The sequence below is a fragment of the Arvicanthis niloticus genome, chromosome 21, assembly GCF_011762505.2.
Source record: "Arvicanthis niloticus isolate mArvNil1 chromosome 21, mArvNil1.pat.X, whole genome shotgun sequence".
Taxonomy (NCBI): domain Eukaryota; kingdom Metazoa; phylum Chordata; class Mammalia; order Rodentia; family Muridae; genus Arvicanthis; species Arvicanthis niloticus.
This window is the reverse complement of record NC_047678.1, coordinates 42,604,452-42,630,384: the sequence shown is the minus strand read 5'-3', so window position 1 is coordinate 42,630,384 and position 25,933 is coordinate 42,604,452. Positions and strand designations below refer to the sequence as shown.

At 46.2% G+C, this 25,933-nt stretch overlaps 1 long non-coding RNA gene across 1 annotated transcript; it reads right to left on the bottom strand.

Annotated features, from left to right (window-relative positions):
• Positions 1–328: 328 nt before the first annotated feature.
• On the bottom strand, positions 329–22,127 carry LOC143435353 (uncharacterized). The gene is made up of 3 exons (XR_013105584.1): positions 21,750–22,127; positions 3,204–3,329; positions 329–2,635 (listed from the first exon to the last, which is right to left on the bottom strand). It is a non-coding gene; the product is annotated as an uncharacterized LOC143435353 (long non-coding RNA).
• Between the last annotated feature and the right edge of the window lie 3,806 nt (positions 22,128–25,933).

Below are 25,933 nucleotides of genomic sequence, written 5' to 3'. Positions count from 1 at the left end.
AGCACCCCATGCTCTGCCTGCTGCAGAATGGACAGGCCCATTTTTGTGAGTGCTGCTAATGGCTTAGACCCAACCTCAAGGTAATAAAGACCATTTGTCCATGATTTCCAGGTTTCAATCAAGGCAGCTGGGTAACCCTATAAAATGCCTCACACCTTCAGCTTTCTCGATTGCACAATATCAGAAGTCTCAAGCTCAAACAAACAAACAAACAAAAAACAAAACAAAACAAAGGACACACTGCATGTGAAGTGCCTTGGGAGCCCAGTCTGTAATACTCAGAACTATACATGCACTAGACACTTTGAGAAAGACTTACAGAGCTGGGCTCAAGGCTCAGCCAGCAAGATGGAACGTGTCTGATATCCCAGATCCACCTAAAAAACAAAAAAGTAGGGGTGGTAGTCCATGCATGAAGTTCCACTTCTGGGCACGCAGAGACAAGAGTGTCCCTGAGGTTTGCTGGTCAGCCAGACTAGCCAAGTGGGTGAGTTTTGATTCTGTGAGAGCCCCTGTCTCAAAAATAAAGTGGAGTGCTGAAGAAATGGCTCAGTGGTAGGAGCGTGTGTTACTCTTTCAGAGGGCCTGACTTTGGCACTCACAACATCCTGAAATGCCAGTTCAGGAATCTGATACCCTCTTCTAACCTTAAGGGCACCCACACACATATAATGCACACACACACACACAAACCCATCGATGAAAGTGAATAAACAAGATGGAGACCCTCAATACTGAGCACACACACATAAGTGTACTCACACTGGTGCACACGTGAACGTACATACACACATACAAAGCTTTTATTGAGCCCCTGTGTACAAAAGTGCTCACACCATCACAGTGCACTTGATAAAGTTCCTGACCAGGACACACCTCTCTTAAGCAAGACTAAGGGGGCACCTAACCAGGGCTCCAAAGTGCCTGTGCACAGGTAGCAACTACTGTCAGCCTTCCAGCTGCTGGGCCTACTGCTTGGTGTTCACAGGCACACTCTTGTGCCTGGCTTTCACCCACTATCACACACGTGAGATTCCTTCACAGTGTGTGTAGCTGTGCTCTCTCCCCACTCTCAGTGTGAACTGTGCAAGCATACCGAGATTCCTTATCCATGCGTCTGCTTTACGGGCCCAGAGGTGCTTTTACTAAGGTAATTGTGAATAGAGCTATTGTGAACAGTCATGTTCCAACCCTTTTTAAAGCTTAAACTTTTAATTCTGAGATAACTGTTCTGCGATTGTGGAGAAAGGCATGGATATGCTGTGCACACACAGTCCCCTTAAATGGAACATCTTACAAAACTATAGTAAAATATTACACAGAGAGTCTGTGTGGACATGGACGACAAGTGCTCCTCAGATTTCCCTTTCACTGTGTGTGTATCTGTGTGTGAGTGTGTGTGAGTGTGTGTGAGTGTATGTGTGTGAGTGTGTGAGTATGTGTATCCGTGTGTGTGAGTGTGTGTTGAATTCTTTTCTTTCTGTCATCTGTACAGGGTCACACGGCCTCACCACAGTCAACCACTCTGCAGTTTCATCACTAACAGTAGCGGAGGAAGTTACACAGGAGCCTGAAAATGGATTGGGCAACCATGTGATTTCTGACCTTCACTTGCTATGTGAAATATTAATTTCTGTTTTAAGCTAATATATGTGAATATTTTATATTTTTGTATCTGTGTTTTTGTCTGAATGTATGTCTGTGTGTCATATGTGTGTCTTGTGACTGTTGGAGGTCAACAGAGGGTGTTTAGAGTTATAGATGGTTGTGAGCTGCCACATGGGTGCTGGGAATTGAACCCCAGTCTTCTGGAAGAGCAGCCAGTATTCTTAACTGCTGAGCCATCTGTCAGGGCCCTGGAGGGTCTGTTTGTTTTGTTTAATGTGTATGAGTGTTTTGCTTCCATGTTTGTGTGTGAACTGTGTGCATGCAGTGCCCACACAGACCAGAAGAAAACATCAGATTCCCAGAAACGAGAGTTAAAAACAGCTGTGAGCTGCTTCGTGGGTTCTGGGACCCAAACTTTGGTGTTCTGGAAGAACAGCCAGTGTGTTTAGCTGCTGAGCTGTTTCTCCAGCCCCAGCACTGAAACATTTGTATAAGGAGGTATTTGGGGATGAGCCTCAAGTCTATCCACTCATTCGTGTTTCAGATGTAACCTGTGCATGTGGCCTACAAGCGGCTTTGTCTCATATTCTGAATGTGTTTGCATCTTGACTTGTCTCATGAGATCGGGGATGGAATTTTCCACTTATGATACCAGGGTAGTGTTTATCAGCTTTGGACCCTTTTGGACTTTCAGATATGGGGTGTCCAAGCTGTGCCTTTTTCAAGCCCTTGGAAAAAAAAAAAAAAGCAGATATCTTGTTTGGAGAGACGACTCACTGGTCAAGGGTGTTTCTGGTTTGGAGAGATGGGTCACTGGTCCAGGGTGTTTCTGGTTTGGAGAGATGTCTTGCTGGTTAAGGGTGTTTCTGCCCTTCTGGATGATCGGAGTTTAGGTCTCAGAATCTACATCAGGTGGCTCACAGCTGCCTGTTAATTCCAACTCCAGGGAATCTGGCACCACTTCGAGCTTCTGGGGGTACCAGCACACACAGGCACAGGCACAGATATACAAAATAAAGATAAAAATCTTTAAAAAAAAAAAAAACATGTTTGGTTAAAAAAAAATGCAAGTCTCAGGGTCTCCTTCAGACCTGTGCTGGGCTGTTAAAGTCTCCCGTCCCCCAGGCAGTTCAGCCATGCTCTTTTTATTTCTGAATCCCTGCGTTACTACTATGACATGGCCCTTTGAAATGGACGCACCTGTATGGACCATTATGCTTCTCATTGCCGTGACTAAATACTAGACAGAAGAGACTCAAAGGAAAGGAAAACTCATTTTAGCTCATGGTTTTAATGTTCACAATTCACCACTATGAGGAGACCTGTGTCCTAGTTAGGTTTCCATTGCTGTAACAAACACCATGACCAAAAGCAACTTAGAAAGGAAATAGTTTGTTTGCTTACATACTCAGGGTCACAATCAAAACCCAAGGCAGGAACTGAAGCAGAGGCCATGGAGGAATGCTGCTCTCCATGGCTTGCTCCACCTGCTTTCATATAGCTCTCAGGACTGCCAGCCCATCAGTGGCAACACCCACAGTGAGCTGGGCCCTCCCTTGTGAATCATTAACCAGGAATTGGTCTCACAGGCTTACCAACAGGCAATTCAATGGAGACATTTTCTCAGCTTCAGTTCTCAGATAACTCTAGCTTATGCCAAGCTGATGAAAGGCTAACCAGGATTCATGGCAGTCGAAGGGTGTGACCGGGATGCCTCACATCTGAACAGAACCAGAAAGCAGAGAGAGAAGTGAATGCTGACACTTGGTGTCCTTTCTCCTTTTTCTCTCTCTATTCAGTGGGGGAGGAAGGGAGGCCCAGCTCATGCGGTGGCACCATCCACATCCAGGGAGGGTATTCCCTTCTCAGTTAAACTTTTCTGGAAATGCCACATGCACACCCAGAGGTCTGTCTCCTAGGTGATTTCAAGCCCAACCAAGTTGTCTATTAAGATGGTATCACATCACCTTCTTGTAAGGGTTTTATTTTATTTGACTTCTGGATTTACAATAACATGCACAAAAGCAAGAAAGCATCCATGCATTCCCTGCCTCTAGTTGTCTAGGTGTGGCTTCCCCTGAAGCTGATCCTGACACTAGGATATCAGAACAAGCGGTTTATTTGGTTAGTGAAAGTAATATTTTGGGTCCTGGGGAAGTGACCTGAGGAAGGGGGTCAAGCTAATGAATGTTTTGTTATCAATCAAACAAGGTACCTTGTTAGGTGAACCTTAATTCTGTAACCTTGCAGGGAATTCTGGGAACTACCATGGAGCTTGTACTCAGAGACACACTCTCCGGGATGCCAGGCAGAGGAGGGGTTTAAATAGCACTTCTCACGTAGGCCAAGGCAAAGGAAGTTCTCCAGGAAAGCAGAATGGGCGCCAACAGCCTGCAGCATTCTAGCCTTCACTCAGACACTGACCTGATGGGGGCGGAACAAGCCAACCAGAGGGAGGAAATGCGTGTTTTCAGCTAACATTTACATGGTGTGTGCATGCGCATGAGTGCACATGGGCACCAGCTTGCTTTAGTAAAGGCTACAGGGAAAAGTACAAACCTCCTGGGAGAAGGCATTTATGGAATCAAAAAACCCAAGGATGACTGTTTCTGTTCTCAATAGGTAAATCTATCAAATTAACCATTTCCAACAGGAAGTAAGTACAAGGTAGTCATGAGGCAATGTGCAGAGGAAGAGGCCAACCAGTCAAGTGCATGGACAAAAGTAGACACTGGGATCTTCTTTCTTTCTTTTTAAAAAAATTAATTTATTTATTTTACTTGACATCTCAACACCAGCCCCCTCTCCTCCCAGTCCCTCCCCACAACTCCATTCCCAGTTCCCACCCCACTTCTCCTCTGAGAAGGGGGAGCCCCCCATATCACATACACACACACACACCACACACCACACACACACACACCACCACACACATACACACACCACACACACACACCACATACCACACACACACACCACACACACCACACACACACACCACACCACACACCACACACACCACACCACACACACACACACACACACCACACCACACACACACACATACCACATAACACACACACACACACACACACACGCACACACACACACCACAGTCATTTCAGGACTAGGAGCATCCTCTCTTACTGAGGCCAGACAAGGTGGTCCAGTTAGGGGAATGAGATCCACAGGTAGGCAACCGATCCCAGGATACGCCCAGCTCCAGTTGTTATGAGACCTGTATGAAGATCAAGCTACCCATCTGTTACATATATGTGGGGCCTAGGTCCAGCCCATGCTCACTCTTTGTTTGGTGGATCCGTCTCAGAGAGGCCAGAGGGGTCCAGGTTAGTTGACTCTGTTGGTCTTCCTAAGGACTCCACTTTCAGATGCCTACCCTCCAGAGGACAACAGGAGAAGTGCGAGGGAATGGGACCCATGCACTGCTGTAGGGTGTAAGCCGGAGCCAAGCCTCTGGGGAAGCTCCTGGTGGCATTAAGCTGTATTCAGAAGCCACTGTCCCTGACTGCCCACACAAATACCCACAAAGCACCAGGGGTTCACTTTGTGGTTTTATCCTGGGAAGCTACATTGGTGTGCTTCCCTAGGATGTAGATGGGGAAGCTGAGATGGTGCCGTCTGAATGACACGCAACACGGGGAAATAAAACAGAGTCCAGGACACAAGATGCAGAGTGGGAAAAACAGGAGCTGGAGCCAGAATGAGATTTACAGAAAAATCCCATTATGTAAAGTAAAAACAGACACAAGGCAGAGCCTTGAGAGAGGATGTAGAGCAAACGATTTGAAAGAGCTGTGGGCAGTGGGGTGGGAGGATGTCGTAGAGCTTACGGGATTTACAAACAGGGTCCCAAATCAGGTCAGCTCACCTGGTCATGGTGCAGTCCCACCCACACAGACCTGCCTGTCACTGTGTGAAGTGTCTCCAGGGGACAAGATAGCACACTCTCCTCCCAGCATGAGATTCCTGGGAAAATTCTCACTAGTGGTGGTGGTGGGGGGGGGGGATCCATTGTTTCAGTAGTCTGACGGTGTCGTTAGAATTGTCGTTAGAATATCTTCATTGCTGCCAGGTCTATTTACAAGGACACTTAGAGCTTCTCGGAAAACGTGATTAGCAGAAATGAATAACCACTGGATGGGAAAGATTTCTTAACGAAAAGCAAAGCCAACAGGGGTGTCGCTCACGGACAGAGCGAGTGTGTGGCACGTGCAAAGCCTTGGGTTCAAACCCTAGCATATTGAGGGACAGGTAACGGAGCCCAAATCATATATATATATATATATATAATAAAATAACTATACAATACATAATATCTTTATAATGATTTAAAAACACATAAAGCACAACTCTTAAAGGAAAAGACTCACTAATCTGATGTTGGAACATAAAACATTTGTAAAATTAAAAAAAAAAAAGGAAAAGTGAAAATGAAAAGAAAAGATAAACCAGCGACTGGGGAAACCCTTGAGAGGTTCCACGAATGAAAAGGAGTCATCTCTGAAAACCAGTGAATATTCGAGGAGGGCAAGCAAAGGTCAACCACGGCTGAAGGCTTGTCGCGTGTACAGATTAACTTTAAAGCGATGATAAAAACATTGCCTGGTGGCCGGTCTGCAGGGGCCTCTCATTGGTCACTGTCAGTCACGTGGTGGGTCTGCAGTGCCCTTTCATTGGTCACTGAGTCATGCACAGGGGCCTGTCATTGGTCAGTCACTGAGTCACAAGGTAGATCAACAGGGCCCTCTCATTGGTCACTGAGTCACACTCTGCTCTAGTGTCCTGACACTCAGAAGCTGTCGCCTTTCCTCCCTTGTCTCTTTTGCTACACGCCTGAACTCTGAGGGAAGCCAAAATCCCAGTCCACATTGTTCCTCAGTTTCCTCCAGGTGTGGCTCACAGCCTGCCACAGCAGTATTTAACAGCAAATGTTTGTCTAAATGTTTTGAAGTTGTTAATCAACAGCAGGTCCTGTGTAGTAGAGACCTGGCCTCGTAATGGTACATGAACCTCTGGGTAGGTGTTATGAGTCTTATTTTGCAGATAAAGAAATTGAACATTGGAGTGGTTGAAAGGCCAGAGAGGCCACACAGTGGGATTGGAAGCCTGGCTCACATTCTGGGCCTCCTGTGGCACCTCTCAGCCCAGCTCATTACCCCCATTTCTGTAGTGTGTGCGTGCGCGTGCATGAGTGTGTGCATGCACGTGTGTGTGTGTGTGTGTGTGTGTGTGTGTGCGCGCGCGCGCGTGTTTGTGCGTACATGAGCATGCGTGCCTTTGTAAGGGGGGGGGGGCAGCTCTTGTAGCCCAAGCTAGCCTTGAACTCACTATGTAGCTGAAGATGGCCTAGCACTTCTGACCCTCCTGCCTCTGTCTCTCAAGTCCTGGGAGGACAAGCTTATGCCACAATGCCTGGCTCCCTTTTTTCTTAATATGAAAGCCGCCCAGAACCTTGAGAATTTGTGAAAATATGAGGGCAGAAGTCTGTTCGCCTCCATTTTAACATGGCAGTGAACCACAACGGTGGTGGAGACCTGCCTCCTTCAGTGCAGCGTTGCTCTGTGGTGCAGACAGGCCCCTATGCTGCCTTGCTCTCTGAACTCAGGCATCCATGCTCCTTACAGTGGGTCTGTGTCTAATGATCTCTGGCCCAGATCTTACATACAAGGGGGCCCATGTTTTGATTTGTTCAGTAATCATGAACTCTGCATGTAGACAACAGGGGGCACTACAGGCTTTAAAAGACAGCAGGTGTCACGATACACACACACCTACACACACCACTCACATAACACATACACACACATACCACACACACACATATACCATATGCATACATACCATAAACACACATCCCACATGTCACACATACCCACACATGTACATACATACCATACACATACGTATATCCCACACACAACCCCTACACACTAACAAACATATACATACACCACTACTACAAAATCCCCCACCATATAAACACACATATACCCATACCACACACACAGACACCCCACAAACCACGCACATAGACCCATTAACACCACACACACAGTCACTCACACACACACACACACACCCCAGATTGCTCTGGATGTCAGGCAGGACTGCCCTGGACTCTGCTCAGGTGGCAGCAGCTGAGTCACAGGTGGAGTGATATGTTCTGACCTGGCTCACCTTTCCCCTGGAGCTGCCAACAAGGAAGATGTAGGGTGTAGGGTGTGGGGTGATCAGGAGCTTCAGTGGCTTGTGGAGATACAAGGCCAGCTGCCTGTGGTGTCTCCCTCTCCCATCGGCTCTGCAGGCTGGCCTGACTCTGCTGTCCCCTCACACTGGCCACCCATCCTTGGCTCAGTCTTGACTGACTGACATATTCTTGTTCAGTGGGTGAGGAGGCTTGCATTAGAAATGGCCGAGACAAGTCCGAAAACCTGTGGATTCTCTTCCTCTGCTTTTGCTGCCAGGCACCATGTCCTTCTTTTCATCTGAAAGCTTTTAAAAGCTCTTCCACTGATCAAGATCTAAAATGGCCAATATGGCGGACATGCAAATGCTCGCCAACTCAGCACACCAGTGAGAAGCGCCCAGGTGACAGCACACCCTTCTCCTCAGCCATTTCTCTGAATCCATAGTCCTTGGTGAGGTCTGTGTCTCCTCAGCTTCAGTCAAGCAAGCCGTTACCGTCTCCCACTGAGGCCTCGGTTCTCCACAACCCCTTAAGCACAGCGAAATGCATATGGAGGGGACAAATCTAAGGCAGTTTGCCCTTGGGAAAAGACAGACCAGATAAAGCTAGACTTGAGCAATGTGACCCAGAGGGAGTGTAGCAATTCCATACAATGGCTGTGCTGCCTCCAAAGGGAGAGCTTTCATGAATCCAGCAGCGGGACAGGCCCAGAGGAGCCCATGAATAAATATCACTAGGAATCCAAGGACTGGGAGCAAAGACAGCTCACAGGTGGGCAAGACCTGTGTATCCGTTACCCTCACCTTGTCAGGATGCTTGCTAAGATAGTGGTACATGCTAAAAATATTTTGTTTTGTTTTGTTTTTTGAAACAGGTTCTCACTCTGCTAGAATGTTTAAATGGTGGTAATGGTTCCTGGCTCACACACTGCTACGAACATTAAGTAATTAATGCCTGTCAAGCCCTTAGCAGAATGCGTGACACATAGTACATGCTCAATAAGCAATGGGTAGACTATGGGTACTCACAAGCTAAGTGGGTTTAGAAGGAAAACAAGAAGATTTTCAAAAATGGTTGTTTAACACAGGGTCTCACTGTGAAGCTCTGGTTGCCTTGGACTCACAGTTATCCAACCAGCCTCTGCCTCTTGGATGCTGGAATTAGAGGTGTATACCACCTTGCCCAGCTCAAAAATATTTTCTTTTCTATCTTTTTTCTTTTTTAAGATTTATTTATTTTATGTAGATGAGTACACTGTAGCTGTCTTCAGACACACCAGAAGAGGTCATCAGATCCCATTACAGATGGTTGTGAGCCACCATGTGGTTGCTGGGAATTGAACTCAGGACCTCTGGAAGAACAGTTGGTGCTCTTAACCACTGAGCCATCTCTCCAGACCCTCAGAAATCTTTTGAGCAGTGTCCACATCTTCAAAGCAAGCAACTGGCCTCTCAGCTTAGAGCATCCAAAAAGAGTCACATTTGTAGGCAGGAGAGGCACGGGGGCACTCGGAGAGGACCCGCCTTGCCTTGGAGGGAGCACTCAGAGAGGATCTGCCTTGCCTTGGAGGGGTTTCTGTCTCTTTAAAGCCAGAAAACAATGTCACCACCCACACAGCCCAAGATGGCTGAGCACAGATGCCAAGATTTCACACTGACAGGGTAAGGAGGGTAAGGATCCTTCAACACAAAGATCCACTCCACGGGACAGGAGGGAGGAAGGGACTCACACCCACCACCTGAATTCCAAGACTGACAGAGGAGCCCAGGAGTCAAGCAGACCCAGGATCTTTGTTGATTGGCATAACTAAGAGCCTTTACCCACTGAGCCATCTTTCTGGCCCTGCTGAAATACCTTTATGTAAATAATAAGGCTCTCCAGGACTACTTCCGGTTCCCAGACCCAAAGCATCACTTGGTTGTCAGCAGCAGGATCTGTGTTCAAATTCAAGGTCAATCATTTGCAGTATCAATGTCCTCCAGAGCTGCACAGCCCCTGCACTACTCCAGCAGTGACAGCAGAAGGATAGACAGGAGACCTGGCCTGAACTGGCCCCTTCTGTCCACCCCCAACCTACCACTCTCTCCCACTCCTGCTAGGGGCTCAGGAGCTCAGGCCCAAGCACGGTCTGGCTCTGACATCTGCTGACTGACCACCAAGAGTTTCAGGAACCTTCCTAAAGCCCAGCAGACACCACTATGGCCACAGGAAGCCCAGCCTGCCAATATGACAGAGAAAGGCCTTTGAGTTGTAGAAGCTACTGGGAAGGTTTTCTTAACCCTGGTGATTTTTTTTTTTCTTTCTTCTTTTCAAACCCCTCTGAGAAGGAAGTAAGTTAATTGATCATATGAAAGCTGTGTGAGTTCCCTTGTTCTCTTTCTGCAGTCAGATGAAAGTGTGCATCTTTGATGTGTGTGAATTAACACCTTCTTTGGCTCCTCCCCCCAGCTGCCACACAGCACTTTCAGTGAGAAGAGCTGCCTGGGTGCAGGCCGGAGTGGAGAGCGGGAGGAGAGAGCAGGAGGAGAGCTTTCCTCCTCTTCCACTATTTTGGGGAATTCATCCCAGAATAGGTAAAGCAAAATAGCATCCTCATTAATATGCAGCCTTTTGGAAACAGGAAGCAGCACACTGCTTTGTGTTCCCCTGCAAGGCTGAACCCCAGCCCCAGCCCCAGCTCTTCTCCAGCCTGCATCCTCCCCAGCCCAGCCTTCATAACGACCCCACACACAGCGGGAGAGGGTCAGTGGGGAGGATTTTACTTTTGCCCTGGGTGTGTGGATGAGAAGGACCCAGGGATCCAGGGATGGGGGGTGGGGAGTGGGAGAGAGACTACAACAACCTGGCTAACAAGGAGAAGGGTTTGGAACAATCCTTGTTCCCTCTGCTGAGCCAAAGCTGGGCTGATCTGAGCTTGCTAACCTGGAAGCTGGAGCTTTCCAGAGACAAGATGGCTCCACCAAGAGGGGCCATCTCCGAGTTGCTGAGGACTCCCTGCAGTGCCAGAGCGGAATTCTGAGCTATTAAGGCCCAAGGTTCTTTATCCAATCCATTCCTACCTGGAGTATCCATCCAGGTTCCTTACTCACTCGGATCTTCTCAGCATCCTGAGTCTGCATATTCCAGACCCAGCCGCTTCTCATTTCTCAGGGATTCAGAGTCCACAGATGGCATGCTCCACCCCATTTCTCAGGGATTCAGAGTCCACAGATGGCATGCTCCACCGCTTGCCTTCATCCCCTAAGTAGGCTCAGAATTATGTTTGCCATTAACTTGACATACGAGAGAAAGAGGAAGTGGACAGAGAGGGTGACAGTGGCTGACAGAGACACCCTCCACTGTGTCTCTGGCCATCTGGAAGGGTGAGTAAAGGGAGCCCCTCTATCCTTGCTTCTCTAGCCTCTCACCCCACTGTTAAGCATGGTCTTCCTGAATCTAGCCTGTTCTGTCTCCCAGACCACAGATGACAGGTGAAGAAAGTGTTCCTCCATCCAGGCTGAACTGACACTTCTGGGTGGGTCACCTCCCACGATCTCCCACAGGGTTATCCGTCCTGGGAGCACACACATGCACACTCACTCACACATGTGCGTGTCCGCATCACTTGAATAATTCTTTCTCACACGTTTGCACATTTTAGTAGAACCAATAGCACTTTGACCTTTGACACTTAGAATATGAGAGGATTCTGCTCTGGGGGAACCATAAACCCTGGGCATATTAGAAGTAACAGGATCCCTCGATTCTCACTGATTGAACGCAGAGTCTGCCCTGGGTGGTGTGTTCAAGGCATATCTATAGGATTCTCCTATTCCATCTCTTGATATCCCTAAGAGGAGGCAGTGATGCCAGGGTCATCCTTTCTTCCTGACAGATGAGGAAACCAAGGCAAAGGCAAGTTGTTTACTCAAGAGTCCTTGCTAATATGGCGTGGGCTCCCTCAGGGCTCCTGTTCAGTTCTGGCTTCCCCTGAGCCAGGCTCTTCACACCACAGCTCCAGTCTCCTCAGACCTTTCTCTCATAGGAGGAAAGTTTAGCTGTCACAGTAGAAGTTCTGGAGATAGCAGGGAGTGACTGTTTGGCTGCTCTGCCCCAGACCTGGGGGTAGAAGTGGTCATGAGAATGAGGAGGAACAAATCCTGGGAGCTGGCAAGGTACTGACCATCTCGGAGGCACAAGGGTAGAACCAAGGGTATCTGATTTATCTGCCAACACCAACACCACAGGCCCAGCCTCTCTGCAGCCCTGTGGTGGACAGGCCAAAGCTGGTCCTCAACATGTGTTTTGGTAAAAAAAAAAAAAAAAAAAAAAAAAAATAGGGCATTTGCAAGGGAGTCATGAACCCTACAAAGTAGCACAACGTGAGAACTAAGCTCCATTCTGAGACCCTAGCACAACAGCCTCCTCTGCAGCACCCTGGACACAGCCAGGAAGGCGGGTTTGAGATGAAGACTCCCCTATTCAAGCAATCAGTGATGATGCTGACTGTGGGAGTGAACACCACTTCCTGAAGATGCCCTGACCCTTGTCTGGGGCTGGAAAGATGGTTTTTTAAAAGCTCTTTAGAATACTGGCTACTCTTACAGAGGACCCAAGTTTGGTTCCCAGAACCCACATGGTGGCTCACAACCACCTGTGTGTCCAGTTTTAGCAGATCGGATGCCCTCTTGTGACCTCTGCAGGCACCATACACACATAGTGCACATGAATATATGCAAACACTCATAAAATGAAAATAAATACATCTTTAAAAAATCCTCCTCTGTCTTTGTCTCTGTCCATCTGTCTCTATCTCTCTGTATACACACACTCACACACACTCAGATACACTCAGATACACTCACATGCACTCCCACACTAACTCACACACTCATGTAAACTCACTTACATACTCATACTTACACATATTCTTTCACACTCACACACACTCACACTCACTCGCACACACTCACTCACATTCATATACTCACAAACACATACACTTACATACTCATACACACACACACTCACACAGGTTCTACATGGGTTAATTCTCCACCCCCATTGCTTTTCCTCTCATTAAAACTAATACTTTTCTCTGCATACAGAACAGTCATAGTAATCTTAGTGCTTTTTAAAAATTCAATGACTTTTCTTATCAATTTAATTATTTCAACACATTGTTCAAGTTAATTAACTTTTCAGAGTTGATTTAATTTTGGAGTCACAAAGGGTTTTTAAGCTCAAGAAAACTGTTTTTTAAAGTCAATAATACAAAATGAGTGTGTTTGTTATTGAGGTTTGAGCTGTAAAAAAAAAAAAAAAAGACATCTGCATTTTCCGATCAGGACGCCAGCCACCACCCACATGTCGATCTCTTAATATTTTGTGTATTTCTTTTTGTGATTTATGCAAATTCATATCCTTTTTCTGCCCTGACATCAGGAATATTTTACAATACCATTAAAAATCCTGAGTGTAATTTTAATGGGTCCTCAGCATGCATTTTCATATTTTGTGAGTTATTTAGGCAAAGCCTAACTTGCCAACATTTAGCATATTCTGTTCCTTCATTATCTTTGGGGCACAGAGACAAACACGACTGTGTGAACCTTTGACCCCCATGCGACTATTTTCTCTGGCAGCTTCTTAGAATGGAGGTTCCTGGGTAAAAGGGCACGGGCTCACGTTTTTGGAGTTTCTTGATAAGTTGCTAAGTTGCCTTGCAAAGAGGATGGAAGAGTACAGTAGCCACCACGGTGGCCACACGTGGGTCTGCTGTGTGAAGGCTTCATTTCTTTGCTTCTTTTGGAAATCTGAACATCCTTCCCCAGCTGTGTTAATTGTGTTGATGGTCTGTCCCCATACTGGCTGTGAGCTTTGGCATAACCCTGCTTACCTGAGCAGTGGGGACCTGTTCAGCAGTTACTAGGCACCCTTTCATCTGTTACAACTTTAATCTTTTATTTATTTATTTAATTTTAGCGCTTATGTGTGTGAGAGTATATGTAAGCACTCCACATACATGCACATGTGGGTGCTGGGAATCGAACCTGCATCCTCCGTAAGAGCAGCCAGTGCTCTTAACCACAGAGCCATCTCTATGGGTGTCTGTTAAATCTTTGACAAACATTTCTCTGTCATTGATTCTGGGCCTCTTACTTTGGCTTATGAAGTTTTTGGTAAGTGGACAGTAGTTTCTATCTTTTCCTTTTAAATGAGCCAAACAAGTAGTTTCTATCTTTTCCTTTTAAATGAGCCAAACAACAAAGATCAATATAGAAACCACGAATCAAGGCTTCAGGGAAAAGGGTAGAGCACAGGAAGGTGCCAGTGAGCATTTTACTCTGATTTCTCTGGAAAGTGTTCAGACATCCAGCTGCAAGTGCAGCTCTTCCTGGGGCTTTTCTTCTTAAATAGCTTTTAAAAAAATCCCAGCAGTAGTGATCTTCATTGTCACATTGATGTGTGTCAGAGACTAGCCTGGCAACCAGTTCTTTGAGGAAGGCAGCAAGGGATATGGGGTCAGTGGTTGAGGCCAAAGTTTATTTATCTTTGGCAATTCTTCTGTCTATAACTTTACTGTTCTAAGGCCAAAAGCCAATGGCTTCTGGTAATAAACTATTTTTGTTAGCAAGGAGATTTAAAAAAAAAAAAAAAAAGCTTAATTATTAGGGCTCCCTTCTCTCTGGTTCAAGGACCTCTTGTTGGCCAGGTTTGAAGGTGGTTTAAAGCTTGTTAACTCTTTGTGAACCAGAGAGAAAAGAAAAGAAGAAAAAGAAAATCATTTACACAGACCAGATGCATACACACACACACACACACACACACACACACACACATTTATACACACATACATTCTAGTCTGGCCCAACCGTCTTATAAGACACACAAATGTTCATGCATATTTACACACATACATATATACATACACATGTATGTATAGACACACACACAAACCACACACTCTTGGTGGATGGGGCTGAGCCTCAGATGCCACACTTTATCTCATCTCCCTGGCATTTCTTATACCTTCTTAGACAAAAGTTCTTTAGAAAATTATGTCACAGATAAAATATTACACAAAAGGGAGTTACAGAAGAATGTTGACAGTCAGTTCAAAGCAGTGTTTATTCTATAAGCTCATTATAAGTTCGAAGCAACAGTCTCACATGGCCTTACTTTATCTTAGTGCACACCTGTGGCTTCATCCTTGGACCCGACCTAGAATGAATGTTTTTCCTCGATCACAAATTTGTTCCAAGCCTATTTTTCTTTTTTAGCAGAATTGTTGGAGCTACATTGTGCTCTTTATTATACAGCCTTTATTCTATGAGGAGTGGGCATCTGACACGTGCTCAGCTTTGCATGGATTACCTTCTGCCGTGTGTTAAAACTGTCTTAGCAAGAGTCTGGATTTCTTTCCAGTCACTGTGATAGAATACCTGACAAAAGGAACCTAAGAAAGAAAGGGCTTATATTGACTTAGTGCTCTAGAGGAATACAGTCCATCATGGCTGGGGAGAGAAGGCAACAGGCATGGTAGGCATGGTGGCAGGAGCAGGAAGCTGGCTGGTCACATTGCATTCACACTCCAGAAGCCAGGAGGAGTGGAAAGTGGACCAGGCTACAAAGCCTCCTGGCCCACCCCTGGTGATACTTTTCCATCAGTGAGGCTCTGTCTCCTAAGAGTTTCACAACCTTCCCAAACAGTGCTACCAGCTAGGGACCAAGTGCTCAAGTGTAATATGTGCCTGTGGGACATTTCTCCTTCAAATCATGGAAAGCATTTCCACTCTCAAAATCCTATGCCTAAGAGTCCCTCTTCCCTGATTCTCAGGAAGGAATGGCCCAGTCCTGTCTGTGTGAGTCGACATTTTGCAAAGCTGCCTGTGGGATGTGTGAGCTTCCCAAGGCTCTAGCCTAGGTCTGGATTCCCTCCACCCACTTCCCTTACTGACAGCCTCACTGCCTGATTTGTAACTGTCTCCCTCTTCTCAACAGATCTGTTTTTTTTTTATTTTGGTTGTGCTGGGGTTTGAACCCAAAGGCTTACAACACAGTAGGCAAGCCTTCTGTCACTGGCCTCCGCTCCCAGACCACTTCCCAAGTCTTTACATTCAGCCCACCCTTTCAACCTCAGCTTTAGATCACCTGCCTCCCAAGGGCCTGTGTGAAGATAGATCTCAAAACCCATCATTCCGAAGCTGGACAAACCACCCATCTCACCACAGCTCCTATGGCATAGATGCTGTCTCCCCAGCCTGCATTTTATTTATCTATTTGGCAGCGCTGGGGATCAAACTCAGGGCCTAATGCCAGCCAGTTTAAGGGTGATTCTTCGTGATCCGATTTTCCCCTCCCAGTGATGCAGGTATAGGCCAGATTAGACCAGATTAAAAGTAGATAAAGACAGCTTTATCTGAAGGCAGGTCTTGGGTGAGTTCATGGATCTCACAGGTGGAAGTCAGAGAAGTCCCACATCTGGGTTAAATCAAGGGAGTTTTGTGGATCTTAGCCAAGGAGTGATGACATGCGAGCTAGGAGTGAGGATTGTGTCCATACAAGGTCAAAAACTGAGCCCCTGGGTGGGCACTCTTAGGTGGGTTGCTGGAAACAGGGAGACACGGAGTGATGACATTTTAGCCCAGTGTTTTCTCTGAGGGCCGGGTTGAGCAGGAGGAGGGCAGAGGGAGTTTCCTACCTTTGTCAGGGATGATCAGGGGCTCCAGCCTAACACTGGGGCTGCTTTTCTCTCCAGATTTTGGTGGGCGCTGTTTACCCTATGACCTCAGTTCCCCATCGAGGTCAAGAAAAGCTACTGTTTTTCAATTATTTTTGTTTTTTTTTCTCCTCTGAGAGTAAGAGAGATGCTTTCCAGCTTTTAAATGTCAGATCTAAAATGTCTTAGGGTTTCCACTGCTGTGCAGAGACACCATGACCAAGGTGACTCCCATTGCTGTGAACAGACGCCATGACCAAGGCGACTCTTAGAAAGAACAATGTTTAATTGAGGCTGGCTTACAGTTTCAGAGGTTCAGTCCAGTATCATCATGGCAGAAAGCCTGGCAGCACACAGGCAGACATGGGGCTGGAGAAAGAGCTGAGAGTTCTATGTCTTGATTCAAAGGAAGCCAGGAGGAAACTCTCTCTTCCATGCTGGGCGGAGCTTGAGCAGAGGAAGAGACCTCCAAAGCCCACCAAGGGACATACTTCCTCTAGCATGGCTACACTTCCTCCAATAAGGCCCCACTTTCCATGGGCCAAGCATATTCAAACTACCACATAAAGTGTTTTTTTAAAAATACTTTTCAGGAAGTTTTAAAAAAATATGCATTCAGTTTACTTAATGTTTATAGGACTACCAACCAACAAGGAGGTTGGATTTGCAATTAAAGTCTCTCAAAGAAGAAAACTTCTGGGTCCAGGCAGGATACCGAAGGATTTTACCAAAAGCCTTGATATGTATTAAACATTCATCTGGATGAATTCAAAGCGTAATCCTCTTTCCTTTGACATTGTAGCATAAAATGTACTCCCATCTGTGCGTCTATATATTTTTGTGGTCGGTACTGAACTTTACAATATTCTAGGCGTGTATGCTTCTCAAACAGTTACAGTCCTCACTTCTTATATCAACTTATTTTCTTATAGTTCTACCTGGATGCTACCTCACCCTTCATCCTCTCTCTCCCCTCACAGTGGCCTTGTGGATGGAATTGAAAGCATGAAGATAAGAAGCAGACAGTCCTCTTTACCAACTGCCTCTGAGAATCGCATGGCATGGTACATCAGATTTCTACCAACATCAACACTAAATGAAGTCAAGAGAGTAGAGTAGGCTGGCATGGGCGGCATACTTTGTAATCCTGGCACAGGAAAAGGCAGAGAGAGGCAGGAGGATTGAGAACTCGAGGCCAGCTTGTGATACACAGTGGGTTCAAGAACAGACGGAGGTGACGAATCTCATTTTACCTAATGCGAAAGAAAAGAGACAGGTAGGACAACTTTTAATACTTTTTAGTATACTTTTGTTCAGTAGTTGGTGGTTATTGTGGGTGTGTTGCGCCACGGGGCACATGCAGAAGTCAGAGGACAGCTTGTGGGGGTCAGCTCTCTCCTTCCACCATGCTGGTCGTCTTTACCCACTGAGCGCTCTCTCTCTCTCTCTCTCTCTCTCTCTCTCTCTCTCTCTCTCTCTCTCTCTCTCACACACACACACACACACACACACACACACTCAAATCATGTTTACCCCCACCAAGGTTCCCCACAAGGCTGGAGAAGACATTAACTTTGCATCAAGAGTGTGGGGTGGGAACTATCCTTAACATCTGAACGCCTGGTTTTCCTCAGAGCCAGGCAGAGGGCTGGATGCAGCTCTGGATGCAGCTCTGGATGCAGCTCTGGATGCAGCTCTGGATGCAGCTCAGGGCAGCCACAGCAACTTTGCTCTAGGACAGAAGTCTCTGGTGGATCCAAGGGCAATGCTCTCAGCTCAGACTGCAAATCCACAACACCCAGGAGATGTTCTCCTGCATCCCAGGGGAGTCTAATTTATGAGGTTGGGGCCAGGTCATGCTCCTACATGGAACCCTATAATCTGGGGTCTCCCTTGGTCTCCCAGAATAGGATTACTAAGACAACTCTAAGAGCCATGGGAAGGCTGCTGCTGTTTCTTCTTCTTCTTCTTCTTCTTCTTCTTCTTCTTCTTCTTCTTCTTCTTCTTCTTCTTCTTCTTCTTCTTCTTCTTCTTCTTCTTTCTCCTTCTCCTTCTCCTTCTCTCCTTCTCTCCTTCTCCTTCCTTCTCCCTCCTTCTCCCTCCTTCTCCTTCTCCTCCTTCTCCTTCTCCTTCTTCTTCTCCTTCTCCTTCTTTCTCCTTCTCTCCTCTTCCTCCTCCTCCTCCTCCTTCCTTCTCCTCTTCCTCCTTCTCCTCCTCCTCCTCTTCCTCTTCCTCCTCCTTCTGCTTCTCTTCCTCCCCCTCCAACCCCTCCTCCTCTTCTTCTTCCTCTTCCTCCTCCTCTTCCTGTGAGTGAGTCATCATGTGGGGTGCTGGAAACTAAATCTGAGTCTTCTGTAAGAGCAATGAATTTCTTAACCTCTGAACCATCTCTCTGGCTCCTCTTCACCTTATCTTTTTGAGACAGGATCTCTCACTGAATGCAGAGCCCACTAAACAAACTAGGCTAGCTGACCAACGTGCTCTAGGCATCTGAATGTCTCTGATCCTATTCCCAGAAGATGGGTTTTATGGGTGGTGGGGGTGGGGGTGGGGGTAAGGAATTGAACTCAGGCCCTCAGAAGTGTATGGTAAGCATTTTACTGAGTCATCTCCCCAGCCCTGGCCCCGGAAACACCTTTTCTGTCTCTGGTTGGCACCTCTTTGGGCTCTCCCTGGCCTGTCCCTTTGTGTTTCCAAGTCTGTATTTATCCAGCTTTGTCTCCTTTTATCTCCTGGTTCACGTGCAGAGGATTCTGCTTCTGAGCCTTCGCTGAACAAGATCCCCCTGCCTGGAGTAGACCCTCCGTAGACAGTCTCTGCCAATAGTTTAGGCACATCTGGGGACCGGGGTTTCTGACTTATCTAATGCTGATAGTTGGTGCAGAAGTCAATTCTCATCTACCTTTTGTTCAGTCCTTGATCTGTTGAAGTAGCCTAAGGTGAGACAGTGGTCAAAGGTTAACTGACTTTATCGCGGATTTGCACTCCCAGCAGCTGAGGGAACACAGGAATGGAGTTTTAAGCAGACAAGGCCTATTTGCCAGGTCCATTCTTAAATGGACCATTCTTCCTTTGCCCCAGGAGGGCTTGTGATGTAATACTGACTTGGCTAAGTACCATGAGATAAGGTGGACAAATTCCAGAGAGGCAGATCACCAGATGGTGGGCCCACGTCCCTCCCCTTCTGGAAAATAGGACATCACAAGACCCTGTAATCTTCTGATGACCACAGAAGCCTGATTGTCCAGGAAGTAAGTATTCCTCCCACTTTCTTTTCTGAGGCTTGTTTACAATCAGGATCTTTTCTGGATCCCAGGTTAACCCTATTCTCAGGTAGAACATTCTAGATTATAAAGTATAAAGTCTTCTCCTTCTCCTTTTCTCCTTCTCCTTTATCCTTCTCCTTTCTCCTCCTTTCTCCTTCCTTCTTCTCCTTCTCCTCCCTCCTCCTCCTTCTCCTTCTCCTCCTCCTCTTCCTCCTCCTCCTCCTCCTCCTCCTCATTTTCTCCTTCTCCTTCCTTCTCCTTCTTCTCCTCCTCCTCCTCCTTCTCCTCCTTCTCCTCCTTCTCCTTCCTTTTCTTTCTTTTTGTCATGGTAGTCTTAAGACCAGCACACAGATTGTACACTGCACAATAAGGAGACAGGGGTACCATTTACATGGCCAGAGATGAACTGTAATACAATGTCTTTTATGGTTTGGGGTCGGCTTCCTAGGCATATGACCCGTGCATGCCTATACCACTGAAGCACTCTCAGGAGGGCTCCACACTCAGCTGGTGCACCTCATTGCCACACTGAGTTTTTATATGTCTTTGGTTCCCCTCTTATGTATTAGTTATTTTGCTTTGTAACCAAACACTTTTCATAGACAGTTAATGGGAGGAAAGGCTTATTTTGGTTCCTTCAATCTGCCACTGAGGGGAATGGCTGGGTGGACCATCCTTCTCCATGGCAGCGCAAGTGCGAGACAGAACTTCTCACATGATGAACAGAAAGCATAGAAGCCTGGCTACAATCATGACCCATGTCTGCCAGCTAGGTCCCCTCACAGCAGTTCCACGGCACCCCCAAATCACACTACCCACTGGAGACTAAGCACTTAAGACATGAACCTGTGGTGGACAGTTCGGTTTCAAATTATCACATGTAGAAAACTCCGTGTGAAATTCTAAGTTCAAATTGTCCTCCTTGAAAAGAATTTCAAACTTTGTAGATGATCCCTGTTTTAAAGATGAACTTTGTAGATAATCCCTGTTTTATAGATGAACTGCCCGGCTTCCCATTCCGACTGCTAAAAGCGTGTGGCCTGTCCTTTTTGGAAATCTCTAGAGAGTTCCATCAGCTCTAATCAAAGACCCTGGCGTCCTTACTAGGTGGTAGTCTCACTGGGAGAGTCCCTCTACTATTACTGCTTGCCACTCAAAGTAATTTGTTTTTAAAATGGATGGGTTTCTATGTCCCACTTAAATTAAAAAACATGTGCAGCCTCTCTATTCTGAATGTCTACCACCAAAGGGCTGCCAGTACTCTTGTCACTTGTTGATGAACCAGCCTGCTTCCATCTTAGGCTTAAAAGTCATCTTATAGTAAAGACAGACTAGGTTCATTCCTGTTTATGATTAAACCTCTGTCTCAAGGATTGGGCTCTGCCTCAGCTGTAAACTTAACTACAAATGGTTCGGTACTGCCTGTTCAGAAAGCCACGTCTTTGTTTCAAAACACTATGACCATCTTGCAACCCTATCTTTGTTTCAAAAGGTTGTTCTAACTACTCTATGACCAACTCGTCATGACTAACTTGTGCTTGTGGTCTGCTTCTGTGACCTTACCTATTTGTTTCTCAACCCCCTCCAACTTGAAAGCTCCTTTTCCTGAGTTTATCTTCCTCAGGTCCAATGCTGACCTCTTGAACCCCACCTTTAGAGGGAGGCAGCCAGCTTACACAAATAAGAAAGAGCTAACTTTAATTAATTAATATGGCCGTGATAATTTGGATCAGTAGTCTCTCTCCTCCAGTCTTTGGAATTAACATTGTCTGTTGTCGGTTGCTTTTCACCTTCTGCCTCTGTCAGGGAGGCAGTTTCCTTGATGTTTGTTGTCTTCCAGATTACATCTGCAGGTGAGCTCCGGCAGGAGCTGGCCCAGGAAAGACCATCTGACCCCACCCACCTCCACCAACATCTGCTCCCAACAAATGCTCTGCCTCTGGGTCCTCTACTGAAATAAGCTTACCTTTCCCTCCAGGTTGCTCCAAGGGTTAAAGGAAACAACGTGGGAGGTTTGGAGGTGAGTCTCCCATGACTCACTGTGAGTAGAGTCTAATCACCAGCTCCTTCTGTCTTGATGACACCTCTTGCCTCAGTTTTGGTAATCGCCAGGTCAGATGCAATCTTAGCTCATCCACAGTGACATTTGTCTTGTAGCTGACGGGAAAGGACATAAGGGAATTAGGGGCAGCTGTTTGCTTGTAAATAGGCTGCGATCCTGCAGGAAAGCGTCCACATCTTATTCACGCTCTTGAGTTAAGTCTGTGGCATAGACTGCAGTACTGGCTGTGCTGTCGTTATGGTTTTGAATGCAGCGCCTCTGCACTCATTCTTGCCATGAGTTCCATCTTGCCATGGTACTGGCAGTTCTGTAAGATCTTGATCAAAACTTGGCTCAACCGTGAAGCTTTGTCATGTCCGTAATTTCCTGCCCGCTGTAACCCACGGCACACCAACCTGACCCTGTTATCTGTAATATCTGGTGATACTACACAGGAAGGAATTATAAAGGGAGTGAGAAGATTTTCGTTTCCCAGACCCTAGCTATGTGCTGTGGGTTTCATCTCCATCTGAGATATGGAGGTGCTGTCTGGAGGAGGAGGTCTCCTATCTTACTTTATCCACAAATGCATGTTATGCCTAGGATGAAATCCAAAATTTATGAGTTCTCAAGATGGATGGTAAGAAGAGAGGTCGATATGGTACCCTTTCCTTCATCGTGAGGATGGTCCCTCATCATCTCGGATGACCTGACCACTCCTCACATCCCAGCCATGTATTCTAGGCTTCTCTCATTCTGAGGTCATTCTGAGGACGCTGCTATTATGTGTACCCCTCCTGATAGGGGCAGTTGTGGTGTAAACTTCAAAAACGCACATCTGAAAGCAACCAGTGTTTTCTCCACTGTTTCCCAGTCAAGAGCCCCATGTCCTTAGCAAAGGGATTCTAACCCACCATGCAGATTAAAAAGCATTTCAGAAGTGCAAGGAGAATACAGGTCATCACAGGCTGGCGTGAGGTCTCCTGGCTCACTATGGATACAGGTTCTTACTGGATGGCTGTTGAGCCTACACTGGGCCCTGAAGTTCCTTTCTTCTTACTTCCTCAGTTCCCAGATTCAGTCTATGGGCCAAAGCTGATGGACAGGTCTGCATGTGGTATGTGGATGACTTAATGACTGGCTTCTGGAGCCGTAGGTCAGAAAGGAATGATGAGGTGGCAGTTAGTGGGTCACAAGGTGCTGACTCTCAGATTACAGATCCCACTTCACCCACTTCTAAGCATCAAGGAAACCTGGCACCAGTCCCTTTTGGTTTAGGTGTGGAGGAATCCTTTCAGGAGTGTCATCTCTTGGTTTTGTGAGTGAGGGGAAGGGTTCAGGGAACTGGGACTGGTAAAATGGCAGCTACCTGTAGCCTGAGGACTCTCCCCGTCAGAGACTACAACTCACGTCAAACTGGGAACTTGGTTTTACTACAGAAAAGAATTTCAGAGTGAAGCAGACCTAGACTCATGAAATAGTAATGAGACAGATCATCCTTCAGAATATGGGGGAAGGGCCCCTATGAGAGTCTGGTCTATACGATCCTGTGGTGTCTATAGGACTTGTGGCTTAAAATACTCAGAGGATGCATACTTTACAATTAGGTTCAAAGACTGTGCAAAGTTCAAAAATTAAATAAAAATATATGAGCTGGCTTACTACCTCTCTCAGATAATTCTGTTTTGGAAATGAACTGTGAGGCACATTGTTCACATTGGGGGTAAAGAAGCCATTGACTCTGATAAACACAAGGTTTGTATATCTGTTCCAGCCCCAGTCAACATGATTTGCTGGTTTAGCATAACTCTGAGATCTCTGTAGTCAATTGTGATCTTGTCAGCTGTGTGGAAGTTCTGACTCGGTCAGAAATGTAAGCTACATTCCAGATTGTTTCTCTTCCATGTCCCTTTACTCTCATGTTGTCCTGACTGTCTTAATTTTTTTTTTTCATCAGCAATGCAGAAATTTTAAAAAACACTCATTGGTCAACATTGCTGACTTCCTGCCATGTTCACGATCGCAGTCACCTCTGGGGTTTTAAGTAAAGCATTGAGGTACCTTGTAATCTAAAGTTGTTAGGAGCATCCAGATTTCCCCCCATTTGCAAGAATTTAGCGTTTTCCAAGATTTCATTTGCCTTTGTTTGCATATTTTAACCCACAGTACAAGGACTGTCAGATAACAATGAGACAGAGCTCTGGCCACAGGTCATGCCAAGGTGAACGGAACTCCATGGACATCAGGCCAACAGATGCCTGTGGAGGTATGAGAGGACAAAGCCTCAAATGGATGCTGCTTTGGGATGAAACAGAAATGGTGGTTTCCAGACACGACAAGGACCGAAAACCACCAGTAACATCAACCTATTCTCAAAAAGCAGGGCAAACCCACAATTCTCCCTGTGCTGGCTAGTTCTTGGTTCCATGCCTAGAGCGTAGTTGGAGTAGCCACAGCTGGACAGCTGTGTCACAGCAGGCTGGCAGGAGGTAAGTGCAGACACAGGGGACAAGCATGTTTTTCAATATGTATGTCTCAGTTAGGACTTATGGGACACTAGCAAAGCAAGACTCAGGAATTTGTCTTCCAAGACAGTAAATGAGATCCCTACTGGGACCAAACCACCCACCCATAACAGAATCAGGAAAAGACACATACTGGAAAATGGACAAAGCAAGGCATTCAGGGAAGGGCCAACACTTGGAACAGAGAAGGGCATTTTTACACACACCTTTTATCCACAACTCTGTGAAGCAAGGAGGAGCCCCAAACTCTAGACATAAACCAGAAACCCTTCTGACTTCAGGAGCCAAAGGACACAGTAAGGGGAAGCTCACAGTGAAATGAAGTGGGGTCATAGAGCATGAGGGAAGTCTGGGGTCTTGATAAAATTCCTACCTATGTCCGTGGGGTACTGGGCTAAGGATGAACATGCTGAAAAACTCCACTTTTGAGTTTAGCCAAATGAACTGTCTGACTGAAATGAGAGTATTCCCATGTCCCATGGCCTGGGGAGTATGCCTGCTACAATGCAGGTTCCCAGGCATTGCCCACCAGCTTCAGAATGACACCCTCTTGGGAGCAGCACCCTGGCTTTGCATCTGTAGCAGACAGCTATGAGGACTCTGAGGTGCCTGAGTTCACACTTGCTCTGAGAGTAGGCATAGTCTCCACACCTGCACAGACTTCTACCAGGGAATGAGAGACTCTGGTATCAGCTGCCACCGAAACACTGTAATATGGAAGGGCCACACAGGGGCCGGACAGTTATCCCCCAGCTATCTCCTATAGTTAATCAGAATGTAACGCTTTCATGTTGTCCTGGCTAACTCTCCACATGCCCTAGCCTCACCAGCACTGTCAAGTCTTGAACAGGTAGGTATCTGTGAATGATTCACTGGGACTTTAGGCAGCAGAATGGTGTTGAGCTGGTTAGTACCTGAGAGGGAAATAACTTTAGTCACTGGTATCTGGCATCCTAGACTCAACACCCACTTGTTTTTGTTGCTGTAACATCTGCGAAAACTGGCAAACAGTTTCATCATGAGCACTGTAACTCCCCACCCCCCTTCCTCCCTCTATGGAAGAAACAGACTGCTCGTCTGACCTTTCACACCCAGGATCAGACAATGTGACAACAACTGTTCTGCCTTCTTATCCTGCCAGCCAAGGGACTCTTCCTGAAAAAATGAATACAATATATCCAAAGAAAAAAACGTAGGCCTGATTTATTCTAAATCTTCAATTAATAGGCACTTCATGGAAACATTGTAACTCCTAAGTGAATACACAAGTCTTTAAGGATTAAGAGCCTTCAGTGATAAAACTGATCTAAATCACTTAGGAAAAAAAAAAGGATAAGAAAATTCTTAAATTAACTTAGCTCCCAGATTTAAAATTTAAGTGACCATAAAGCCAGGCCACTGCATGAAACTGGGAAAATAAACTCAGCCAGTTCTAAATTAATGTAACATTAAAAAAAAAAAAAAAACTATTAAGGAGAATTTTTAGGTAAAAAAAAAAAAAAAAGCATGAAAGATACGCTAGCTTACATGTGGCACAGAAAGAAATGTGGTTTTTATTTTCTGAGACATGTTCTCATGCAGCCC